Here is a 27,743-nt window from a genome sequence, read left to right on the forward strand (position 1 = left end):
AAGAATCTATGTTTGAAATGATGGAAATTTCCTTTTTTGGAAACTCTCGAAAAATGGTTGAAATTTTATAAAATGCTGTTAAAATAAAACTATTCGAGAGTTTAATTATTTTTCTCTAAAATTGTAGTTGCTTTAATCTCTTCAGACTTGAACTTAAAATAATTTCGTTAACTGTGATTTTAATGTAGAACTATATATCTTAGAAAAAAACAAACTCGTTATTGAGATAAAAATTTTTTTTTTACAAAATTCAATTAATTATTATTTTTTTGACTAGTTTTAATTATAGCATAAAGAGTGGATACATTTTAATCAATGGCATTTTTAACTTATTAGAGGATGCTATTACGTTTCATTCTGAAATTAAGGAAAAATAACTGGCAGCAGTCTGCCCATCCAATTAACCGTGAAGTTTATGGTTCGAAATATTTTTTACCGTTATGGTTTTGAAGCCTTTTACAACTGGTGCGGTTGAAAAACCGAGGATACAAAAATACGAGATTTTGTAACCATTAATAATTAGCGTAATTTCTAAACAGATTCTATAATATATACCCAGCTGCACTGAGCTAAATATCTTCATTAGATGGTCCTAGTTGGCGTGAAATTCTGGTTGTTAAACCATATCAAGAAACTGTTCGAATATATCTTTTTTTTATGGTTATTTGACTGCTTTGGTAGAAAATGGTAAAATAAAATTAAATAAATCTCTCTTTAACCATTTTTATCGAGAAATTTCTAACAGTGTTCGTAAGCTGCACGAGACAGGTATTTCAGTGGTATTCGAGAAGTACATATCAAATTACTTTTATTCACTTAATTGCAATTTTAACAACGTTTGTAGAAAAACTATTTTAATATTAGCGGAAATCAAAGGTGGATTCGGAAGTGTTTTTGACACGATTTCGACAGTTTCTAGGACAATTGGAAGTAGTGAAGACTGTCATTTTAAATGGAGATATGCTCGTGGGGTAATTGGTGAAGACTGAAACCTAATTAAATAGCTTTTTATGATGAAATAAATCTGTCTTAGTACTGTACAATAATTAAATCAGTAAATGGGATATAAAAAACTGCAAAAAACCATCTATATTAAGGTTATGGGGATATGGCTTAGCTCATAAGTTTCAGATACAGGTATTGCACTAAATGGGATTAAATGTATCTAACTCTTTAATATAATATAATGCTTATAGTATTATATCCATTCAGTTTGAAAAATGATACACTTTATTTGTTAAACGACTTAAAGGGAATACTGCTTTTCGAGCAAAGAATAAAGACAATTAGTTATATATTTTGAACTATCATATTATGAAAAATTGCGAACATCTAGCGTTATTTACCTTAATTTTATTTTATTAAAAATTTAAATCAACTTAAAAACCGAACAAAAATTATTGCTACACCATGTGATAGTTTGCAATCAAAGCAGGGGTTAAAAATATTTTTACTAATAATTAAAACAAGAAGAACACATTTAAATAATTAACCTTAAGTGAACTAGCACATCAATTGGCCTCTATACTTGAATGCAGTTTTTTAGTCAAGATCTTAAGGCAATGGATAATTCAGCTTTGTTACTGAAGAATTTATTTTGGAATATATTATTACGTTAAATGCTTGCGGATCAATATATTTTTTTAGTGGTCTCTGTTGCGGAAAAAACAAGCCTGTTTTGGTAACTTTTATAGCAAGGGAATGAAATAAATCAAAATTTCGAAGCTTTTTTATTATACAACTATAATGAATATTTTTCCAAAACTATTCAAAACAAAATAGTATTTCTTCGAGAAAATCATCCTTTTTGAAGAATTTACATCCAAACCTCCCATTAAGTAAAAATGAAAACTTACATTTATTTGATTATAAATAAAAATAGCTACAGATGCACAGTGAGCTAAAAAAACAAACCACCTTGAATAACTTTTGATCCAATGATCACGTTCGAGGACTCAATCTTTATGACTAGAGAGGGTGACTTGAAATATGCTAAATAATTACTGCAGACGATATTTTAAATTACAAAATTAGACTCAAAAACGTACTTTCTCTGAATAAACATGCCTTTTTTTAGACGGATTCGGATCTCTGACTCCCAAAATATGAAAGGTAGCCGCAATCTGGGAAAAAAATTTCAAATAGTTTGGTCAGTAGAGTGTTCCAAAGCTTGACCCCTTAATGTTAACTTTACTTTTTGTGTATTTCGCCATATCTAGAGAACTTTTAATGCGAATTGAAAAATTTTTGCACACAATTATAGAATTCGTTTATCCAAAAATAACTTTTAGTACATATTTATATTTTTTAATTATTTAATTTAATTATGGTAAAAAAAATTGAATTATAAGGTATACAATTTTTCCATCGTTTTTAGAAAGATAATTTTACATGACATAATGCAAAATTTCAGCAAAACCATTTGACTAGTTAATGAAAAATTGAATTTCAAAAATTTCAGATATTTAAAATTAGATTTCTCAGGTACTATTCTACCGATTTTGCTCAAATTTTGTATTTTGCCTTGTAAAATTATATTCTTTAAAATTATACACCTTACAAATCAACAATTTTTAGACAATTATTAAATAAAGTAATAAAAAATGATAAATATTTATTAAAAATTATTTTTTGAGGGAAATTATCTTTAAACTAATTTTATAACTGAGTGCAAAAGTTTTTCAATTCACTGAAAGAATTCTCGAGATATAGCGAAATACGCAATAAGTAAAATTAACATCAATGGACCCAAACTTTGAACCTGTCTCTTGACCAAACTATTAGAACCATATTTCCCATATCGTGGTTACCCCCTATATTTTGATAGGAAAAAATCCAAATCAGTCAAAAAAAGGTATGTTTATTCAGAGAAAGTACGTTTTTGTGTCTGATTTCGTAGCTTAAAATATCGTTTGAACTAATTATTTAACATATTTTAGGTCAACCCCTCTAACCATTAATATTGAGTCCTAGAACGTGAAGATCCGATCATTAGTTTAAAGGTTATTCAGGGTTGTCCGTTTTAATTTTGAGCACTGTACACTTACATAAAAGGAGTTTTTGGTACACAGATTTTTGTAAACAAGAATTTTTTTAAATCAAAATTCCCCCTTAAAAATTGTTTGAGAATTGTTTATAACAAAAAAGGAAATAAATATATGCCTTCGGTCAAGAATGAAATTTTAAATTTACTGTCAAAATTCAGGCTATCGGACTTTGACATTACATAACATTTAAATGACTTTTGTTTAATTGATAATTTTCAAATACATTTTAAAATACTGTTCATCAAGTTGCTTATATCATGTTGAAATTATTAATTCGTAAACATAGTATAGTTAAAATATCACAAAAAAATATCCATTTGAAAGACTAGTATTGACATATATAGAATAATGCTATTCTAATGAAGAGAGTCATGGTCGCTTAGGGGATAGAGCATTTGCCTCCCAATGAGGTTTCTTCTGGCTCGAATCCCAGCGATGGCTGGTGGATACGAATTCCGTACCCGGCTCAAGTCGTTTGTCAACACTCATTTTCAAACCTCAGTGCTGGCGTAAAATATCCTCAGTGATAGATGAATCATGGGTTAGACAAAGAATATAAAAAGGAGAAGTCCAACTCTTCGAATACATTAATACCGAGGAGAACTACTCATTTCGGTACGTTATACCAGAAAAACAACTTACAGTGTGAGCAACATATTCAAATTTCCATGCTTGTCATCTGAACTAAGCTCCAGCGCATAAGAAAAAAAGTGATAGTCAGGAGGTACGTCACATGTGGACCAGTTGTTGGACTACTACATGCATAGTTTGGTACGCTGCTTCCCGCCTAACCGCCATTTTATTCTTTCTTTCTATATCAAAATGTGTTAACAAATTTAGTTAACATGGATGATATAAATATATTCTCAAAGATTAAATTAATGTAATAATTATAATTAAATTAATTATTAAATTAATATTCATTAAAGTAATAATATTCATTAAAAATACAGTACTGTTTATCAGTACTGTAAACAGACAAGTGTACAGAACAATCCAATGAAAAAAAAAAGAACTTCTCTTCTTCACCCCAACGTTTCCTTACGGTTCTACGAGTGTGAACCCGTTTATAGAACCTCTGCTGTTGTGCCCCTAAATGTTGTTTTCTCTTTATACTCAGGGACAATACCTAACCGTGGGGGATTAGTTTAAATTATGTCAATGAAAACTAGAATTCGTCCTCTATATATATTCTTTGCGTTAGAGTCCTCTTGCCGTTAGGCTAACTGTAGAAAATTTCTGCGGATTTCATCCTCATGTAACACAAACGTGGATTAGTTTCATGAAATAGTCCTTCACGAAGTCAAATTTCTCCAAATACTTGAACCAGGAGTTACCTTGTTTTCTGGATTGAGTTCAAAAATTTAAGGCTACGGAGTTGCACATCGGTAGTCGTTAACTCAAAATATTGGGTCGGCTGTTATACTATGGTTATAATATTCTAATGAAGAATAATACAATGCCATTTGAAATTATCCTTTAGAAAGACAACATACGTATACAAAATATGACTTATGAAAGAATGATTGCAAAGTAGTGCTTTTTTTTCGCTGTTTGGTGAACGGGTTTCAAATTTGATGCCCTGATTTCAAAGACTCAAAGCTCCACTTTTTCAGTTTCGTAAGAATTTTCCATAAACTTTGCTTAAATATATGAAGAATAATGCATATTTTACATATTCTGGAGTGGGAAACAAGGATATTAATATAGACAAAGTGTTGTCGAATAATAATAGTTCATATTGGAGTATTGTTTCTAATATATATGCATATATATATATATATATATTAGGTNCTTAAGTTGAGTTACTTACTATTAACTTAAAGTGACTGTTTTTTAAACTTCTAAGGTAATATGTCATTTTCCTGGCATTCAAGAGTAGATTTTTTTTGTTAAAAAAATTAAATTTAGAGGGGGGGGATATAAAAGAAAGAGTCTTTGATAAAAGTTTTATAATTTATTTTGAGCTAAGGTTCGTGTTATTTTCGAAGAATTGTTCAATCGAGTATATATATATATTTTTTTTTAACTTTAAATCAAATGTGACAAAATTAATGTCATTGAAACTAAATGTTATAGAGGTTTTAATGAGTCAACAGTACAATTTTGCACTTAATACCTATATACATGTCTGACGATGCAATATGCATGATTGTATTGTTGAGGTATTGTTTGAGGTATTGTTTCTTGTATATAAGCTACAAAAGAAATAATGAAGAAACTTCGAAGCTATTATGTTGTATGTGTACAATGTTGTAAATCAATTTCATGTACATTAATTGTAAGTTTTATCAATTTAATTTTGATATTAGGGAATTATTATAGGAAATTACATTAAACACAATGTTTCATATGTCTAGAAGGCGATCTCTAACACGAAGAATATCTAAATTAGTACAACGAGAACAAAAGAGTAAAAAGTTGTACTTTTTGTTCATAAAACTTTTAAAGCTTCTAAGTTTATGGTCCTATTGATTTGGTATTATTTTTATTCAATTCAACGTTGTAAAATATATTAGAATCATTGCCTCATTTCTTATAGGAATGTAATAGTTTCTTTTCTTGCATAAGAGCCACTCTAAACTTAAATCTCTCAAAATAAAACAGAAATATGCACATGCTATTACTTATAATTTGTTTTTTATTCACGTGTATCACGGGCTGTCCTATACGTCTCTGACTTTTAGAAGTGGTAACAACTTATGGCATTAAATGTTTATCCCTTTACATAGATTACAATACAAATGATAGATGATTATGAAAATTCAATTCACGAAAATTTAACTCGTGAATATTCAATTCGTTTTCTGTTTGTGAAGAAATGGTTCGCAATGAAATATTTTAAGTATTTTCCTTGGAATCAGCACCCAAAAATTTATTAGAATCAGCTATTGCTTTCCAATCACTTCTTTGATTGCAGGTCTGTCTTATTAATAATTATAATAGTGCATTTTTGCATATTCGTTCAGAAATTTTTATTTTTTTTTTATTAAAATGAGAATTATTCTTGTCAGAAAATTAAAATGATGGGACATTTTTTCCAAGAAATCTGGAATAATATGAAGTGTAAATAATCCCAGCACAAATCAAAAGAAGAATATCTCATCATTTGAAAATCGGGAAAAAAAGCTGATCTTAATAACTGTCATTCATTTCCGTAATCTATTCCCAGAAAAATTAAGAAAGTTATTAAAACTAAGTGCAATCATGATTATCTTCCAGCTACTTGATGACTTCAGTAAAGAATATACTTCTTTGTTTTCGTTTCAAGATTTTGATAACTTCATTTGCACACTCTTTTAAAAATACTTATTTCTACTCAAATGCCTTCGAGTTCAGAGAGTGTAATAAAAGAGACAAATTAAATAAATATTTCTTCCAGTCAGAGGAAATATTATTTCTGAAAGATAATTATCTAAAGAAAGAATGAAGTTATCAAGAGCGACAAATAAGTGGAACCATGAAAGTACAGTTTTACAGACGGAGTTGGCAGCAAAAATTAGTGACACTTCATTTATAGGAACTCTAATGTAACAAATCGATTTTTTATGCCTGTTTCACTTTATTCCACTCAATATACTTAGCTTGAAGTTATTGCATACAAAACTATTTTAAGAATTTTGGGGTTTCCCGGATTTTGACAGCATATATATATATATATATATATATATATANAATTTGCATAGCAACTCATGGTCGGAAACATTTTAATTCACCGCGTTGTGGTGTTGTTCACAAGAAGGATCGGGCTCGGGCGTGGTGTGCCGCTTACCTGGCCACCACGTCCTCCTAATTTAAGTAGCATGGATTTCTTTCTCTGGGAGGGGGGCTCTGAAAAGTGCCGTGTACGCAGCATCTGTGGGTGGATCTAGTTTCAACAATTGTCTGTGCTGATGTGGATATCCAATAAAATGCAGGTGTATTTGAGTGATCCATCGCCTGATTGTGTAATGCATGCCTTACTAGCAAAGGTGGACACTTTGAACATGTTTTGTGTCATTTTCACATATCTACTACAGCACATGTAATATTTTTGACCAACAAATGTTTCTGAAGATCTCGGTTTTGTGTCTCTTTGTTCCTTGTACGTGTCCTGCACTTGTCATACCACTTTCCCATGACGTTTCCGACCATAGGTTGATTTGCAATTCTTCTGATGTCCCGTTCCCTGTCTCCTGTCCCCCACTTCTTTTTTTAATTTGGAGGAATGTTGTGGTTGTGTTTGTAAGTTTTCTTTCCCCCCCCCCTTTTTTAAAATTGATTACAAATTATATTTTTGTTCTTTAAGGGTATGGATGCATTCTAAAAAGCAATTTTTATGTTAGGATAATTGTTTTTTAGTTCCAAATTTTGTAGACTATTGCATAATGACGAAAACCTTTTATACGTTTTCCAATTTTACTTAATTATAGTATGATGAATATATATATATATATATATATACACCGATGAGTCATTACATTATGACCACCCTGCTAATAACATGCAGGACCACCTTTAACCCTCAAAACTGCTATCACCCGCCGTGGCATTGATTCCACAAGGTGCTGATAGGTAGTCTGAGGTATCTGGTACCAAGCGCTCACCAACTGGTCCTGCAATTCCCTCACAATGCGAGGGGGTAGCGTGGCAGCACGAATTCGGTTTTCCAAGTAGGACCACAAATGCTCTATTGGATTAAGGTCAGGTGAATTTTGGGGCCAAAACATGACTTGAAATTCACTGGAATGTTCCTAGATGATTCGACCCTTATGACATGGTGCATTATCCTGTTGGTAAACATCATCCCCGGCAGGAAAAACTGTTGCCATGAATGGGTGAACCTTGTCTGCAACTATGTTCAAGTAGCTTACAAATGTCAGGGATTGTTCTTTGAGGATTATAGAGCCTAATGTGCCCCATAAAAACATTGTCCCTGGGCGAGAAACCATGAAAACCTGGGCGAGCCCATTGTTATAGATGGAGGGTGGTCATAGTGTAATGGCTCTTCGGTGTATAATATTATATTGCCTCCATGTTTGCGGTTGAGCTAAACTAAAGTTATTTTTTGTACAAGTAGTCACATCTTTGAAAGTTTGTTTCACTGTTATGGGTTTATTATTCATTTTGTATTGCTTTTTTACTGATATCATGAGTTTTCATGTCCATTCGAACCCATACATAGCTTCATAACAAAAACCATGTGCTTGAAAAACAAGAATATTTTCAGTTACATATTTACTCTATTTCTTATAAACAATTACTGCTTTGTCAATGTTATATACTTTTTGACACGATAACTATTCTGAACCGAAGTGTGTATTGACTTTATTTCAACACTAAAAAAAAGAAAAATTTCAAAGAAAAATTAAAAGTTTTTAGGATTTATTGCGTTTTATTAACTGCGCATAACCTGAAAGTACAAAGAATGCTTAATACAAGATAAACATATTCGCAAAAACAAATTCACATAATACAAAAAATCTAAAAAATTAATTTAAAGAAAAGCAATAAGATTTTTTTTTAAAATTAAAATTTACAATTTTTTATTAATTATTTAATTTTTTAATTTTAATTACCTGGTTTGTAAAGTACGGTCGTTCAGTTGCATTGACGTCAACACATTTTGTGTGGCCACTATATTTTTAGCTTACGATCAGACCTTCTTTTTACATTTCATTTTCTATGTAAAAACTTTTTTCTTAGAATTGCTTCAACAGAAATTTTCTTTTTTATAGTTCTCGGTTGTGCTGTCCTATAGCTGGAGAAAAGAATCCTACTTTTCATTATCTTCCTACTATCGTGTATTCCTTAAATTTTCGATTCCAAGTTTTTTAATATCCGATATATAGAAATCCATAATAATAACTGCGGAATTTTTATCGAAAAACACAAGGATTTAACGGTTTAAAATAGATAGATAATTACTCATATACGCGTTTCAATATTCATGAGACGAAATAATTTCGTATTAAAATATCGGAATTTTAAAAATTACGTAGATACCCACAGATATAGCGACTGGAAAAATGGTTTGAAAATCAGTCGAACAATGTGAATTCATGACGAAATTTACGCAAATGGAGCGAGTACATCCAAAAGATATTATTCAAATATGTGATTCAAAATTTACCAGCGTGATAGAATCCATTTAATTGTATCGGAGTTATGTTGAAATCTGTAACAGTAACCAAATGGAGCAGATTGAGTCATTGTGGTTAAAAATCAAAGGGTGATTTCGCATGTAAGCGATTTATGAGTTGTAATGATACTGAAAATACCGGGATTTTAAAAATTGCGCAGGAATCCATGGATATAACCATCGAAAAAGTTATTCAAAAAACAAAGTAAATTCACAAGGAAATCAGCGCAAATCAAACTCGTGCATTTCAAATTCTTGATTTAAAATTAACTTACAATAATATTCTATTAAAAATAAAAGGATTTCAGTAACAATGTAAAAATATCTCTGTTACAACAAATGCTGAGAAACCACATGCATTTAAGTTAAATTCGGTGGCACAAAATCGAACTGATCAAAAGATTCAATGTGTGATTCCCAGCAATTGTACGAGGTAAGTGATTTCAAAATTTTCCTTTGTTCTCGTGGAGTTCTGAAGAAGTTTCGTCTCTATTTACGAATTATCATAAAAAAAACTATAACATACCTTATTCCTCGTAACCAAAATTTTTTCTATAATATATATATTTAATTGTAAAAGCTACAAAGAAATATATAGTTTCTACTCAAATGCAAAAGCATATAAGATGCTGACGTGTTTTTTTTTTTAAAATCAATTCGCGGAAAAATGGCAACAATCATTCCCAAATGGCTTTAAATTCAAGATATGGCAAAAAGCTTTATCTGATAGATTGATGAATTGATAAGTTTATTGTTTTGTTTTATTTTTTTATTTGAATCAATGAAATGAAGCATAAAAACTCAACTTAAAAACAATAAATCACGAAGAATTATGAACAATTCATTAATTCATGCTAACAAATATAATAGTACAGAAGTAAACAAAAATATGACAGAGAAACTACATATTATACCGTAGAGTGTCAACTATTCACATTTACTGAATCAACTAATCGTTTCCTATAAGAGTTGCTAGAGGGCGCGGTATGCAGTTGAGTCAGGACAAACTTCATTTCACGCGTCGTGATGACGCGTCGCGTGAGAGTAGATCGTTCTTAAGTATTATAGTTCATTGTATAAATATAATACTTTGATATTGCACAAAGAATTTTATTATTTTGATTTTTCTTTAAAAAAATTTATGATACATTATGCCATAGTAAATATTTTATTAATTTGTAATAAGCATTTAAATGCAAGTATTTGATTATATGCATGGATGTATACAATAAAATTTCAATTAGGAAGAAAAAAAACTAGCAACGAGGGAGGTGCTAATATTTTTACTGGCAACCAGAAATTTTTGCTAGTTGCCAACACTTTTTAAAATTCTTTGAGCCCTCAGAATAGCCAGGAATAAAAATTGCCATAAAACAATCATTCAATAAATGAAAAAACAATAATTTTAAACGTATTTAATTTCACAAAAAACTTTTAATTCGGTGAACAACAATAACCTCTCAATCTAACAATAATTTCTATCTTTAAGCTAGAAAATAAATATTTAATAACAAAAAGGAGCATTTTAAGGCTGTTTGAAGAATAAACTTAGAAAATCAATAATATATTAACTAAGAAGTTTAATATATATATATATATATAAACTGCTGTTTGTAGAAAATGCAACACCATGAAAGAATCATCAGAATCAAATGAAATTTAATGCAGAAACGACTTGTACTGATACAAATAAATGATGAAATTTTCAAAACAAAAGAAACAAATTAAGCGTCCGAAATCAGTATTTGGTGCAGCCACCACGCGCTGCAATAAGTGCTGCTATACGACGTGGCATGGAGTCAAACAGATGTTGAATATCTGCTTGAGGAAGAGAATTCCATATCGCTTGTATGCGCAACCAAAGTTCGTCTTTGGAAACTGCAGGACGCGGATCACGAGTGAGACGCCGACCAACCATATCCCACACGTGCTCAATAGGCGACATATCCGGCGAATAAGCAGGCCAAGGAAGAAGTTGCATGCGTTGTGCTGAACAGAAGTCTCTAACAGTCCGCGCAACATGTGGGCGTGCATTATCCTGCTGAAAGATAGCTCCAGGGATGCCTTGAAGGAAAGGAACGACTTCGGGCTGTAGCACTTCACGGACGTATCTGTTGCTATTGAGATTACCCTCAATTCGTATCAAATTGGATCGTCCATGATACGAAATCGCACCCCAGACCATAACTCCGGGTGTTCGACCACTATGTCGTTCAATAATACACTCAGGAAGGCAGCGTTGACCGGCATAACGTCTAACACGAACACGGCCATCATGGGTCCACAAATTGAAGCGTGATTCATCTGAAAAGACAACTTGGTGCCAATCAGCTCGCCAGTCTCTGTGCTCAAGAGCCCACTGCCGACGCAGCCGTCGATGATCCGCCGTGAGGGGAATCCTGTATAATGGCACCCTTGCACGCAATCCACGGCGCAGCAGACGACGACGAATTGACGAAGCCGACAATTGTACACCTGTAGCAGTAGACCAATGTGCTGCCAGCTGCCTGGAGGAAGCTGTGCGATCATTCACCGCCATGCGGAGCAGGTGTCGATCATCGCGCTCTGACGTCACCTTCTGTCGTCCAGTGCCTGTTTTTCGAGTTGTTCGGTGCTCGTCGGTCCACTGCTTCCAAACTCGCATCACTGTGGAACTGTTCCGCTGCATACGAGCTGCTATTGCGCGATAGGAAAATCCTCCTTCTCGAAGGCCGATTATCCTCCCTCGTTCAAACTCCGTAAGTTGCTTGAATTTCTTATTCTTCCGTCGTGGAGGCATACTCAGGTCTCACTAAACGTTTGCCACTAACAAATAATCATAGACTATTTTCAACGTCCCGCTACAGCACTTTATTTATACGCTTTCAGCATCAATTCAGAGGGCGCTGCGCGCGCCACGCACGCGCGATGGCTCTGAAACTTTATTAATTTGCATAATATCCTATATCCATTATTAAAATAATATTTCATTTGATTCTGATGATTCCTTCATGGTGTTGCATTTTCTACAAACAGCAGTTTATAAGGCAACAATTGTTGATATCCGTGACAGACAAAATATCTTTCTTAGTCGACACAAATAAAATAATTTTTACTTAGTCGCATTTCATCTCAAAAAATACCCTTACATCATAGAATTACTAATTTTCGAATATTTGAAAAAAATTACTTTTTGGTGATTTCGAAGCGTATTTAAATATATCACTGATTTTAATTACATTAAATTATTCATTTTTACTTAATATAATATTTTTAGCATTATTCATGATATTTATTTATATGAGTGATATTCATTTTTTAAAATTATATTAATCACTCGTAGGCATTGTTTCAGTCTTTATATACGATATTCTTGTTTTAGCTTAAACATTTTTGACAAGTTTTGAGTTATATATTTTTTTAATTACAAATATTTTCTATGTTATTTCAATGAAAATATTTTGTCTCTACCCTTTTTTTTATTTTTAGAAACATAAAAACAAAATGTAGCTGATCACTTTTTCACTGCAAAAGCTTTATTTATAAAATTTTATGCTGAACTTATTTGGCATAAAATCTGAATCTTTTTTATAAAATCATAAATTATTTCCAAAATTTAATAAATATGAATTAGTGTTACCAGTTTATTTACTTAATCCAAAATTAATTATCAGAGCTAAGATAAATCAAACACCATAAATGAAAGCATTTCTTTAAAATTTTCTGTTCCTTAATAGCATATGTAACGGAACTTATAATAATATGGAAACAATATGCTTCTAATACTATTGTTTTAATCTTTAACACTGTATTCAGGGTGCTTTGTGACAACAAGCTTTAATATATATTTTTAGAATCTCTGTCAAAACGACGTAAAAATTAGGGGTTGTGAATAAATAATTAAGTGCTGACGAAGCAGAAGTGTTTCGAATTAAGTAAAATTATTTGTAACGAAACTAGGGAAAAGAACTTCGAAATCAGTTTAATTGTCTGATGAAAAATGGAAGTGTTTCTAAGAATGGTTTTTTGGTTACTGACAGTTTCCTCAGGCAGACAAACAGATTTTGATATTTTCAATCTTGTTTTCTTGAGTTATGATTATCAGAATTGGATAGTGGTTTTGTGTTTTCTAACTCAAATACTGTTATAAACTGCCTACATTTGTGAAAAGTAATATAAAAATATACATTAAGATACATTATGGAACATTTTGAAAATTATTTTCTCTGATTTTAAAAAAAATTGGGTGCTTTTTATTTATTTATTTTCTTTAAGAGAGGGAGTTACAAGTATTTTTAGCCTTTGATGAAATTGCAAACAAAAATATAAAAATGTTAGACGATATACCATAATTTTTACTTTTGATGAGTCTGTATTCTTAATTTCAGTCCGTATTTCTCATTTTAAGGAGAAAAAAAATAAATTCTTAAATTGATATTTAAATTGTTCAATAAAAATAAAACACCTACTTTTTGTTTTAAACTTAAAAATAAACTTAATTTTATAATAACCTGATTTAGTTCGTAGTTTCGTTTTTGATCGTAATTAAATCTATACTTTAAAACTGAAAACATGAAATCTAATTTCTCTTGAAAAAAGCTTTTCTATTTTGTCCATTAAACTAATTATTCCTTAATAAAATTCAAGATTTTACTTAATTCAATAAAGAAAAAAATTGAGCTTTAAAAAGAACAAAAACTTGTTTTAAAGTAAGATTTCAATGGGTTTTGTGATAAACTAACAAATTGTATTCATTACTTTTTATCATAAAAAGTTGTTTTTGGTTTCAGGCAAAATTAATCTGAACAGTGGGGAATATTTTTAGCACGTATGTTTATTGATTTTTAAGGGTTGTAATTAAAAGAAATTGTGTAAAGAAATTTGATATTTCTTATGCGCAATTTTACATTTACATTTAATAAAATCTTACTTCTTTTCAATATGTTTCTATAATTCCTTTAAAAATGGAGCGTGATATAATGAGGGATAAATTGGTCTTACTGAAATAAGGAGTATTAGGTAGAAGGGTTCATAAAATATGCTTAGTTTAATTTACTAGCTTGTAGAAAAAAAATACCATTCATAAGCATAAGATTTCCGTCCTTGCAATCTTTCAAACGCCAACTGAAAGTCCATAATCTTCTTCTGTTTTTTCATTCTGTGTGAAGACATCTCAATAGGGGGACAGCAAATCAAATTCCCTTTTGCTTTAAATAAATACACTGTTTGAACTTTGTAAAAATAGTTAGTTTTGCTTCAAATTAACATCAGCGGAAGCTATTCGTGAATTTGAAAGAGAGTAGAATGTGTCGATGCGAAAAATGGTATCAAAGTATCTGATATTTAAAAAAAATAAAATATCAAACCTACGCGTAATAAGTTTTTGTTGTTGCTGTAGTTCATTTACGTCGCATTAAAGCTGCACAATGGGCTATTGGTGAGGGTCTGGGTAGTATCCCTGAGGATGATAAGAAGACATGCCATCACAATTTTGATCCTCTGCAGAGGGGATGTCACCTCCGCTTCGGTAGCCCGACAACCTGCTCGCGAAGTCGAGCACTTTACGACAGAACAGTTTAGCGAGGACCAATACCGCACACCCTCGGTCCCTACGCAAACTGATCCAAGTGGTCACCCACCTACACACTGACCGCAGCCAGTGATGCTTGACTTTGGTGATATGCTGGGAACCGTGCTTTAAGGACCAGTCCACTGAGTGACAACGCGTAATAAGGACAATCAAACATACACGAGCCGTGATGGCCTAGGGGATAGAGTGCTCATCTTCCAATGAGGTGACCCGGGTTCGATCCTCGCGATGGCAGATCGATACGAATTCTGCACCCGGCAAGCATCGACCACAGTACTGTCATAAAATATACTCAGTGGTAGAAGGATCATGGGTTAGAGTCCCCTTGCCGTAGGAATAACCATGGAAAGTTTTCGTGGTTTTCTTTCACATGTAACGCAAATGCAGGTTAGTTCCATCAAAAATCCTCCACGAAGGCAAAATTTCTTTCAATACTTGATTTAGAAGTTCTCTTGTCTTCTGACTGAGGTTCAAAGTTACAAGGCTACGGGGTTGAACATTAGTAGTCGTAAACCCAAAAATGGGTAGGCTGTTCAACGTCGGTTATAATATAAAATATAAAAAAAAATCGAACATACGCGTAATAATACAAATTTATAATAGAAAAGAATTAAGGGAAAACTTTTGAACCTTCTTTTATACATTTATAAAAAAATTTTGTAAGGAAATTAAAAAGGAATTGACACTTATATATAATTTTTCTAAAAAGAAAAATAACTTTATTTAAATTTTGTTTCAAGGTATCAAATTTTTTGCACTATAAATATTATCCTTAGTTTGCTAAATAATTTAACTTCAATGAAGAGTTTGGGTAATATAATGATAAGCCACATTTTCCAATTGCTGAGGGTATAGGTTTTGGTGATAAACACCATGATTTCCGTGTAGAAAATAAAGTATTTCTGCACTGTGCTCTTATCAAGTGGAAACTCTGAGAACTATTAAACTCCTTATCGGGAAAAAAACTAAGGATCAGTTTGATCTAAGAATATCTTCCTAGGAAATAGTTAGAGTCTTCTCTAACTTCCCTTTAGCTGTTCAACTATATTAAGATCCTAGAATTTATTTAGGTTCATTAACAAAATTTATTTATTAATTCATAAGTTCTGAAAAATGATGATAGTTTATATTTAGATTAATTATTTGAGATGCAAATGAATTTCTATCTCTAACATTTCTATCCATTTTAAATTAATTTCGCATCTATGGATTTTAAAGATTGCTTAATAATGAAGGAGTGGATTAATTATAAAATGTGATTTAATTGAAAAGAATTCCTGCGCAACATTCAATCAATTTTAATTGGCTTCCTTGAAAGGTATTTAAATTTAAACACAGTCGATTATATGATTTATTCCCCATTTTTATTAGCATAGTTCATTTATCGAATACTCAGGATGTATTTCATTTAGAGATAGATGAGCTATCATTAATATTATTACTTGCTAATATTTACAACTAACTAGTAAACTTTCTCTAAGACCCAATTATATTTGTTAATTATAAATGTGTATTGTGAAATACCAAGATTAAGATTCCTTCAAATTTAAATACTTAAATAATCATATAAAACTTGAACAAAAAGACTCTAATGAAGGATAACTTTTAAGGACAAGAAAAAGAAATGACTCAAAAATTGCGATATCTTACTAACTTTTTAAAAAAATATTTCTTAGAAATTGATGAGAACAGCATGTCCTAGCTATATGTATTATTCGTTGCATGATTGTCTGGCTTGAAAACCAAATATCACAGCTAAAATATCGTTGGACGATATTTTAGAGCAAAGTCTCACGAGTGCAAAATCTCGCGTTATCATAATCTCGCATTATTAAATTTTTGCCTTTTTTTGCATAGTTAGAATAATTATTAAACAATTTGAAATGTCAACATATAATCTTAAGACATATTCTTATTGAAGCTGCAACTTATGTTGAGGTTTTAGAACTTTCAATTGACTTTTTCAATGAGTCCCATTCATATATTTCTGTTGATTCTTTGGGCCAGTAAAAGTTCACTATAATTAAACAATTCAAATCATTAGACTAAAATTCATTGTGTTTTCGGCAGTGAAGATGTATATATTTGAGTATGTGCACATTTTACAATTCTGCCGTTATAAAAAAAAATATAGGCAAGTGTAAAATGTTTATGATAGATTTTTTATGCTACATCCAATGAAACTAAACCAAAGTCAATAAGCCTGATATTTTAAAATTTATAAGCGTTTTTATGTATAATTACACAGTTTTGTATCTATACCTCTTTATTATGCATTGGATTCTATACAGTGTTTAATACGAAATCCGGTCCTAAGAGAATTATGTCGGTAAAACAAATAGTTTGATAGTCAAGAGGGTTATTAGAGAGAAGATAAAAAATAAATTTTTAGCGTTATATACATAAAAATTCTTATAACTTCGAAACTGCAAAATCCTAATTTTGATTTTATTGAACTTAGTATAAATGAATACTATGAATCACTTGTCGAGATAGCTAAGACACGCAAATAAGCTCGAGTACAAAACTAATTTTTATACAGGGTTTTTACTAATTTTTATACTAGGTTAGCTTACTATCAGGGAGAGATGGCAAGTTCTAAAAAAATCTTCAATATTTATCAATATATTACAACAGATGCAGCTTCACATAAAGCAATTTAACTTGTTTATCTATTTGGACGCAATGCTGCCTTTAATGTTTACTTTTTAAGGCGTAACATTTTTTTTCATGAAATAAATATTTTAGTGTTTTTTAACGCGTAAGTTATACAGTTTTCCAAAATGGCTGAACCTTTAAGACAAATGTTTAGTCCAATCTTTCTTTCTGATTAAAAAGCAAAGGAGTCTAATGGCGAAAGAACGCTATAAATTTAGTGGTCATCTTATCATTAACTTCAGGAGAGATGGTCCCATAAAATGCATGGAGGGATGGCTACTTTTCATTAATACTTATAGACATATCAGAGATCGTATAGGTTTAAAATATTTAAAAAGTGGTACAAAAAGCAAGAAAACAGGATACATGTTATCAAATTCGTATTGTCCACCACGCTTAATATTCCCAAATAAATAAATCTAGTTTCGAAATCTTTAGGTTCATTTCGCTTTGCTTCGTAGTTTTAAGATAAAAGTTCTTAAAAAAATCCTTAGCTATTTTATTACAATACTGAAATCTCTTTTTTTATTTCAAAATCGCACAGGCTTCGCATTTTTCATTCTGATTCTACAGACCTAACATATTGTCCAATAAAAAATTCTACCGAATAGAACCTTACATATTATTGAGGCTCAGAATTTTATGAATGTTAGCTGTAAAGAAAAATATAATATCGCAATTAAAAATTATGATTAGATGAGATGGTGCATACAATGACTACATGAAGCACGTGTAAACTTTGAAAACATTTCCCAAAAATGTGGTATAGTGTGTTAGATTATATAGAAGTGGTATATTAGATAGTGATAGATGTGGTTCGAAAGTGATGAATTAGATAGTGATAGATGAGGTTCGAAAGTAATGGATTAGATGGTGATAGGTATCGTTCGAAAGTTATAGATTAAATATAAAAGAATACTGTTTATTAGATACTTTTTACTTATTTTCCATGATAAAGTTCATTCTACAACCTATTGCAAGTTTTTATTGGTCAACTGTGTGAAACATGATATTTTCCATACGTACGCTAACTTCACTTTTTTTAATGAGTTGAATGGTCATCTAATCTCAACATTAAGGAGAGATGCGTACGAATAACAAACATTTTTCAAACATTTTTTTTATAATTTGTTTTCAATATTTAATTTTTTTTTCTGCTCAAAATATGTTGAATACGTGTACGAGAATTTAAAATATGCATAAACATTTCTTGTACCTCTACCTCTATTCTTAGAGCTTCTATTTCGATTTGAAAAAACTATGACCATCTCTCCAAGAATTAACTTATAAAAAATTTTATTACTTTTGAACTGTTAGTTCTATCGATTTGGGTTTGATTTCATTCGATTCAGCGGAGCAAGAGTTACAATATTTTACTTGTCTAGAGCGATATCGGAAACAATATCTCACTAGTCACTTTTCCTTTTTCATTACGGGTGAGGAGAAAAACATCAGATATCTATATTGAGTCTAAACCACAACTTTTGAAACATTTTTAAACTTTCCCTTAATTATTTCCGCATTCAACTGTTCAGGAATGGACCTTAGAACCGCATTTGATAATTCATAATAGTTCTATTTATTGATTTTTGTTCTATATTTAAGACTTCCTTACTAACAAACTTCAAACCTGTTCGCTTTTGCTAAGGGCAATTAATGACCCTGAAACTTAATGCAGAATTGAAATTTTTTGGCAATTTCAAGATCATATCGAAAGTGCACCATACATATTTTGATTTTCTAGATATTATTCTTAAGTATGTATTCACTAAAATATATATCTTTGTGATTCACTGTTAGCACAAATGAATTTGGATGGTCAAATCAAAAAAAATTTTGTCAAATTTTGACCTTGATACCAAGAGTTAACCATAAATATAATATGCTTTAATATTTAGTGTGTATAAGTAGTGCCTACGACAGTATTAAAAGAGATAAATTACTTAAAGCAATGAACGAGTTCGGAATCCCTACAAAACTCGTAAGTTTCACCCGTGCCACTATCAACAATGTGAGATGCAGGATTAAAATCCAAAGTCATCTATCTGAACCTTTCATTACCGAAAGAGGCCTGCGTCAGGGAGACTCTCTTGCTTGTCTGCTTTTTAACCTGGCATTGGAGAAATGCATTCGGGATAGCGGATTAAGCCGAGGAGGATCTATTTGGAACAGATCTCTCCAAATCCTCGCTTATGCGGACGACATTGATATCATAGGAAGATCAGAACGGGCTGTTAAAGACGCCTTTCAAGCCCTTGAGGCCTCTGCTATAAATATGGGCCTTTCCATTAGCGAAGACAAGACCAAATTCATGGAGTTTTCAAGCTCAACTGTAAACTATAGTGAACCTTTGCAGATAAACGGACATTCCTTTGAAAAGGTTAAAGAATTTAAGTATCTTGGTACAATTATCAATGACCAAAACAAACTGAAATCTGAAATTGACAATAGAATCAATATGGCCAACAAATGTTTTTTTGGACTAAAAAGTCAACTAAGATCGAATTTTATTAGCCGAAAAACAAAACTAAAATTATATAAGACACTCATTCTGCCTGTCTTGCTATACGGAAACGAAACCTGGACTTAAAACCTTGACGTCCAACGCCCGATAGAAACGTTTGAAAGAAAGATACTTAGAACTATCTTTGGTGCCATACCAGAGGGGGGATGTTGGCGAACACGGTACAACTTTGAACTTTATGGGCTCTATAAACATCCTCAAATTATGCAGATAATCCGAAGCAACCGACTAAGATGACTCGGCCATATATGGAGAGGCTCTGAAGATAGCCCTGTAAAAATTGCCACCTTCAAGAACCCTCAGGGGTCCCGCTCTAGAGGTAGACCACCTACTCGATGGCTCAACGACACCGAAAACGACCTCAAAGTCCTAAAACTTAAGAACTGGAGGGGAGTTGCCATGGACAGAGGGAGCTGGAGAAGGCGTGCTGTTGAGGCAGCCAAGGCCTGCAAAGGGCTGTTGCGCTCCTGAAGAAGAAGTATAAGTAGTACAACACCAAATAAATGTTTAAACTGTGATTCACTCGCCATGAAAAGTATTACCATATGTAAATTGATTTGTTCTTTTTCACCCTAGAAGCACCGATGAGGTCATTGTGAGCATTTTTTTCTCATTTCTTAGGTTGTTTTTAAAGATACAAATGAGCTTCGAAGCTTTTTTTTTTCTTTTGCTGAAACATTTCTAAGTGTATATTGTCCTTAGTGCTCATTATTAATCATTATAGAAATATCTAATGCATTCAAATGGGATCATTTTGTCCTCATAAGAAAAACGTACATTTTTAAAATTTTATACCTGCTTTTGATTTTGAAAAACTACACACTTTGTTAAGATGGTTCGCGAAACAGGAATTAGGCTTAAAAAAATGTCTGTTAAATTATATGGTATCTTAAATTCGATGTTCGAATTTGTTTAGTCGACCACTTATTGAATTACTTTTTTTGAAACGTTTAAAACTATGCTGTCAGCAAAAAAAAAGTTTCCCTTGATAAGTTTAGGACAATTTGAGATTTATATTTGACAACATCTCATTTTTCCCTTTAAATTATATTTATTCATTTTCTTATTATATTCATTCATTATTTTGTTATATTTGACATCAAGTGTAGCATGAGCTTATAAAATGAAGATTGCAAGAGAGTTAAAATCTTCTACAGCAATGGATAAATAATTAGTTCATAAAACAATAGAAGTTTACAAAAATTAGTGAGAAAAGCATTTAAAGTTACGAAATATTTAGAGCAAATTCAATTTTTAAAAAAAAATTGTGGTTATTTCATAAGTAAAAATGTCCTTTTGAGTAGGTCAAATTGAAACTTTATTATTGCATTTCTATGGACTGCAGAATGATTCACATATTTTAGTTTTACTTCAAAATTAACAGTGAATGTTTAACGTACTGACTATTGAATGCTACACTGTAAAAAAAAGTCGGTAAATGTTTAACCCATACTTGGTGCAAAGTTTCAAGTTGCTCCTTAGTTGGTTTAAATGAAAAATTGTTTTATTTAAGTTGCACAATAAATTAGTAAATATGATTGAGAGAAACCTTCGCGGTATAATTGATTGTGACTAAAATTTTGTACTATGAGGGCACAAGCTTTAACTGTGACCGATAACTTATTTTTTAACTGTTGACTGCTGGGCGATTTTGCAGTTGAAGCTTGGTATCATCTCAAGCACGTTGTTTTTGAAATAATCAATTTCTATCACAATTATCAAATGTTAAACTTTTATATTTCATCGTACTCTGTTTATTTTTCTAACACACCTTCATATATTCAAGTTTCTAAGTCAAAAAATTTTAATGAAGCAAAACAAAAATAACATTAGGCGGAACATCTAGAATAGTGGCTCTTACGATTTCTTAATATGTGTAAAGAGACAAAAACAAAGTTTTTTGACCTCTATTTTTTTCTTGTCGAGTTTAATGTCATATTTTTCAATATAAACAAAAATAAAGATTGTGTTTTTTTTTTATTTGATTGAGATCTGGGAGCTTTGTTACTTCACCATAATACTTTTGAAATATTTAAGTTAAAAACCACATCTTATTTTTAAAAATTAAGGCCAAGAAATTTTGTTTTCGTGTCACAAGAAAACCTGTTGATTTTTTTTTCATTTTGATAGGTATGGAATTTGACATTATAAGACAAGAAATTGATATGATATAAGTTGATACTTTCCTGTAAAAAATTCATCAAATTTGTTAAAAAAATTCCCCTCAAAATTCTTTTCAATAAAACGTTTTAAAACCTTATATAAATATATTTTGCGTTTTAATAGCTTAATTATATAGTGTTGATTTTTTCTCTAATAGCACCAACTTAAAAGAATTGACTCATGAAAAATATAGATAATTTTACGTACGAGCCATCAACTGTAGTTACGTCATTTTTTAGTTCGAATCAAGTTTCAAAATGGTCCCCTAATCACAGTTTTGGTTCAAAAATTCTGAAAAAATTAATTTAGTTTTCTATGAAACTCTTCCACAAACAACGTTTCATGAAAATTGTGACGGGATTCTTTTTATTTTTGACGATTTCACTTGAACTGTGTCTTTACAAGCATTCCAATCCGTTTTTTATTATTTATTTATTTATTATGCTGATCGTACATGCTTATTATAAACAGTTATTTTCATTATAATTCTGACTGAGAAAGAATTGTTGGTGAACAGTTATTTCCTGGTAACTTAAAATACAAATTGATTGCAGTTACATAACTTTGATTTTACTTTCTTATTCTTTCAACTAATATAAATTCAAAAAAAAAAATGTTTTGAATGCTTATCTTTATGTGTGTAAGTTGAAAAATGGCAAAAGACAACTTGAAGAAAGTATAATGCACTAATTAATGAAACTTCAGATAAATTCCAGACACATCGGGATTCCGTTAATATTTTTTACGGCTGTAATACCTGGGGATGAATTTTTTTCGTGAATCCCCTTCTACATTATTGTGAGAATTCGCACTAAACAGGAGAGAATTTCCTCCTTTTTTGTGTCACTCCTTCGTAATGACATTCATATTTTGTTTTGCAATATCGAAACAAGACACTCAATATGCATGTGTAAAAGAATGCCATAATTCTGAAGAGAAGTTTACATAAATGTGTTCACAGGTGACAACACAGAGAAGAAACTATGTAAGTAATGTCATTTACAATAATAATACGAAATATGGCTTAGACTTAACAGACTAGATGCTACGGAATTATTCTACAAGATGTAAAACTTGCAGGTGTCTTTTTTTTACAATTGCTGTCCTCAATACTTGGATAGTTTTCAAGGCATCCTTTGTCACCCCAATTACGCATTGCGAATTCATTCTTGTGCTTAATGAAGAACCACGATTTGAGCATTGCACGCTTTGCACTTCAGATAGGTCCTGATCCAACCACCTAAATTAAGAAAGCATGCCTTTTAACACCAACAAAGTTTTTTTTGCTTTCTTTCTTTTCTTTTTTTTTTTGCAAAAGTAAAACACGTGTCTAATAGTTTCACATAAGGAACATCATTTCGTAAAATTGTGAAGAAAATGAAGTTATCAATTATCGAAGCTTGCCTATTTTAAATTGTCAAAATTTTATTTTGAAGCACTCAAGCTTGCATGCCATTATTCTTGGCATCGATGAGGTTAGGAGCTTTTAGTTAAAGATGTTTTTGATTAGTTACTACGAGGGATACATGCTTGCATTATATTGGATTAGCAATTAATTTCCTACAATTTAAAAAAAAAAATTTTTTTAAAGTTTCCAAGCATTCCGTTTTCTCTGCCACTTATCTTGTTGTCTGGAGCGAATTTTTGAACACAAGTTGATTTAATCCCTCTTCATACAACTGAACTGGCAGTCTGATTGAGGTAGTCAAAATTTCTAATTTTAGACTAGGCATACCAATCATTAGGGTTGCATTCAGCTATGGCACTCTCACCACCACAGCACAAGTGTCACGAGCAGCTCTTTCGGCCTTAAAGCTCTAATTAAACACAAAAAAGGTAAAATATGATTTCGAAAATGCTTTTTCAACTTGACGTTCCATTTTAATAATCTGAAAATTAACATAAACTTATTCGAATAAAAAAACAAAACGTAGATTCCAGTAGAACAAAATATCCTCTAACAAATGATATAAAACATTGTGTCAAAAACCTTTAATGAAATACGGAATGGTAAAATTTGAAGAGAAAAAACTTCGGGAACTTAGTTATTAACCCAATATTTTTCATTCACATCTGAGAATCTGATTTTCTTATCACTTTAAAATACTTAAGCAGAAAAACTATTTTATAGTAATAAATCTTTTTTAAATTTTATGGAATAAAATTTGAACTACAAACACGTGATTTAAGTTTATTAAATTCCGATACAGTATGTATGATAAAAAATACTTTTTTTAATTTATTATTTTGCACTAAGTATTACTTATTCATAAGCTTTCGGGAATGCTCTCGTATTTTTGTATATTAAATTATTTCGATATATATCTTTCGAATATTTCAAATTCAAATGAAAGTTATGTTCACAAATACTTTCAACATCGAAATATATCTTTTACGAAAGTTATTATAATGATGAATTACGCGAAAGCGATTCAAAACGAAATTTTAAATATTTTGCACTTCAAGTTTAACAGCAATAACTTAAATGTGGTGGAACTTTGAACTAGATAAATGTGATATTGCATGGCTTTTAAAGATTAAATAAATGGAGGAGAACAGTTTAGTCAGTGAAAAAGTATTCCTAACAAAATTAAACATCTTGTTTAAAAAGGACTCAAACAGAAGAATCAATACAAAAAAGTAATGTTAAAGCTATATTGATTAACATTTAAATAAAAATTTTAATCGATGACATATCATTAATATGAAATCGAATGCATACCTAGTGTGACATCATACTCTCTTCCGATGGTAAACATTATGGTTTGATAACAATTATTATCTCATTTGTCTCAATAAGTCAATTTAGTCTCAATCCCATGCTCAGAATTATTGTATTAACGTTGCACCATACTACCATAATGTTGTAACATAAAATCAGTATGAGGAACCATATCACGGTTTAAATTTGTATTAATCTTATAACGTGTTAAATTGTATCTTTACCTGTTGAAGTTTAATCATACAATCACCCGTGGCCGAGCACATAGCATGGTATTATCTTATAGTCGGTCAATCTAAAGAACTCTGCAACTATGGAGACAAGAATCTAATTAATTTTAAACTCTGCACAAATTTTTTTTTGCGTTATTAAAAGTAGACTGGTAAAAATGTAAAGCTTTAAAGAATTTAAATACTTTTCGAATCTTTAAATACAAATTCTTAAAGAAAACTATGAGCTCAACTTTTCTTAGCTAAGTTATTCATTAGGTTGCTGAAATACGTGACAGAATGTCAAAAATTGAAGTAATTGAAAGGATTGACCCTTATTTTAAGTAAAATCATTCTTAAAGGGATTACGACAAATGATGCGTTTTTGATACAAAGAAGCAATAACTTTGATAAATTAACATCTATAAATCCAAGAAGTACCTTCAAATTAATTAAGCAACTTCCCATAATTGTGTTGTGAGTTAGAAAACAGTTTTTTCATGATTTTAAGGAAACCTAGTCAATGCTATTTAAAGAATTTTGCTATAGAAATACTTTGCTTCAATAAAAATTTCGCCTAAATTAGAAATTTTATTCTTTTTACCTTGTTAAAAATTTTTGGAACGTGATGAACCTTCCTTTTCATATGGCGTCAAGTTGGATCATATTTTTAAAATTTTAGTTGCCAAATACTATCATAATCATCATATATTATATTGATAATATGGTTCAAGTTTCGTGATCATTATATTACCATGGTAATCACAATGTTAGGCATATGTATCATTTAATTAAGGTTGCAACAAATTTGTGCCATGTTATTTTTGAATTACTTTTTCTGAGAATTCTTACATTTTGAACTTTTTGTGAAAATACTTTCTTAACATGCGCACATATTGCATGTGCATATGTGTTGCTTGAGAGTGAAGAAAGACAGAAAAATGAAAACTTGTACATTAGAGAAGGAGTTGTGTTCTCTAATAATGTAGCAAGTTATAGATAATAGATAAAACAAATTGTAAAATAAGTACTTCTAAACAATTCTTCCTAAGTGATTTAGCTTAAATCCAAAGATTTTATAGTATTGATGTAATTTCTGTCAAAAGTAAAATTAAATAAAGCAAATTGCAAGAGAAATGCGTACTTGTCTCCAGAGTTTTCAACGTAATTTAAAACTCATATCAAAAATTTAATTAAACCAAGTAGCTAATTTTGCTAAGTTGGATCATATTTTTGAAATGTTAATTACCAAATTCTACGGTAATCATCATACATTATATTGATACTATGATTACTATAGTAGGGTAATAAACTAACCAGTGAAGGAACACTTAAGCTTCGCGTGCCTTTTGAAAAATCATATTAATTTCAAAATTCGTAATTTTAGTTCAATGACAGTGTCAACATATTTGTTACTAATTGCAAATTATGTAAAAAAAATTGTAGAGAACTAACATAATATTGTTTTAAAGTTTTGGAGGTTCAAATAACAAGTAGTAAGAAGACCAAGTGAAGGAACAGCTCTTACCAGTGAATGAACACCCAGTAAAGGAACACTTAATTTTGGTTATTTTTTAATGCTCTTTATGAATTTATAAGCCATACAAATATTTAAAAACAAGCCTATTCTTGAAATTATAACATATAAATACTTGGAAAATGTTAACTTTTTTTTGTAATCATGAATTGAAAATTAAAGTGTCAACATATTAACACATACTGTTCATTCACTGGGAAATCTATGCCCAGTAAAGGAACATGCCTGTTCCCTCACTGGTTAGAAGTTGTTTTTCGTATTTTTAACATACTTTTGATGCGGAACATCACTAAAGGTACAAGAAAATTAAAGTTTATCTTTTATTTTCATTAACTTAGAAAAAAAACCAGTAAAGGAACACTTGTTCCTTCACTGGTTTTTCATCGTTTGGTGATCCAGTGAATAAACACCCCCTTATCTCAGTACTTTATTATGCTATGATGCTTAAAAAAAATAAAACGTAACTTCAATAACTATATTTTGAATTCTCTTTTTCACAGTGAGAAAAATAAAACTATTACATGCAATTAATTCCACTTCAAACATATAAATACAAACACTCACCTTATAATTTTTTCAAAGAAACAAGGTGTTGCAGAGATAATAACAAATTCAAAAATTTTTCCAGAGAAGTCTATTTGACCAGGTAATCCAAAACATTGCTAGGTGACTTCGTATTGTTTGGCAGTAAGCTATTATTACCAATCAATCTAAAGAAAAACTTTCAAATTCTTATTTTTAATCAATATATATGAAATGTTCCTTCACTGGTTGGTTTACCCTACCAAGGTATTCACAATGCTTGAATGTTAGGCAGATGTATCACTTGATTAAGGTTGCAACAAATTCATGCCGTATTATGTTTGAATTGCTTTTTCTGAGAGTCGTACTATTTTCTTACATTTTCAACTTCTGGTAAAAATACTTTCTTAACATGAGGGCATGTTGCATGTGCAATATGCACTCTTATGCAAATGTGTTGCTTAAGAGTAAAGAAAGACATAAAAATGAAAACCTATTGATTAGAGAAGGAGTAGGGCTTTTTTCATCCGATTTTAATATTTAAAAAAATACCAACCCAAAAAAACTGACACTTTTAATGTAATTAGTTTAACGTATGTTTGTTTGCATTGTATATTTTAATGAAATTTAAAAAAAAAATCATGTCGATGTTTTACCCAGTTTCTGTATTT

General features: G+C 30.7%; 1 protein-coding gene across 2 annotated transcripts in view; it reads right to left on the reverse strand.

The window, feature by feature from the left end:
* The window catches only part of LOC107446327 (prolactin-releasing peptide receptor), a 207,862-nt gene that overhangs the window by 115,137 nt on the left and 64,982 nt on the right, over positions 1–27,743 (reverse strand). The window lies entirely within an intron of this gene.

Source organism: Parasteatoda tepidariorum, chromosome X1 (assembly GCF_043381705.1).
Source record: "Parasteatoda tepidariorum isolate YZ-2023 chromosome X1, CAS_Ptep_4.0, whole genome shotgun sequence".
Lineage (NCBI taxonomy): Eukaryota > Metazoa > Arthropoda > Arachnida > Araneae > Theridiidae > Parasteatoda > Parasteatoda tepidariorum.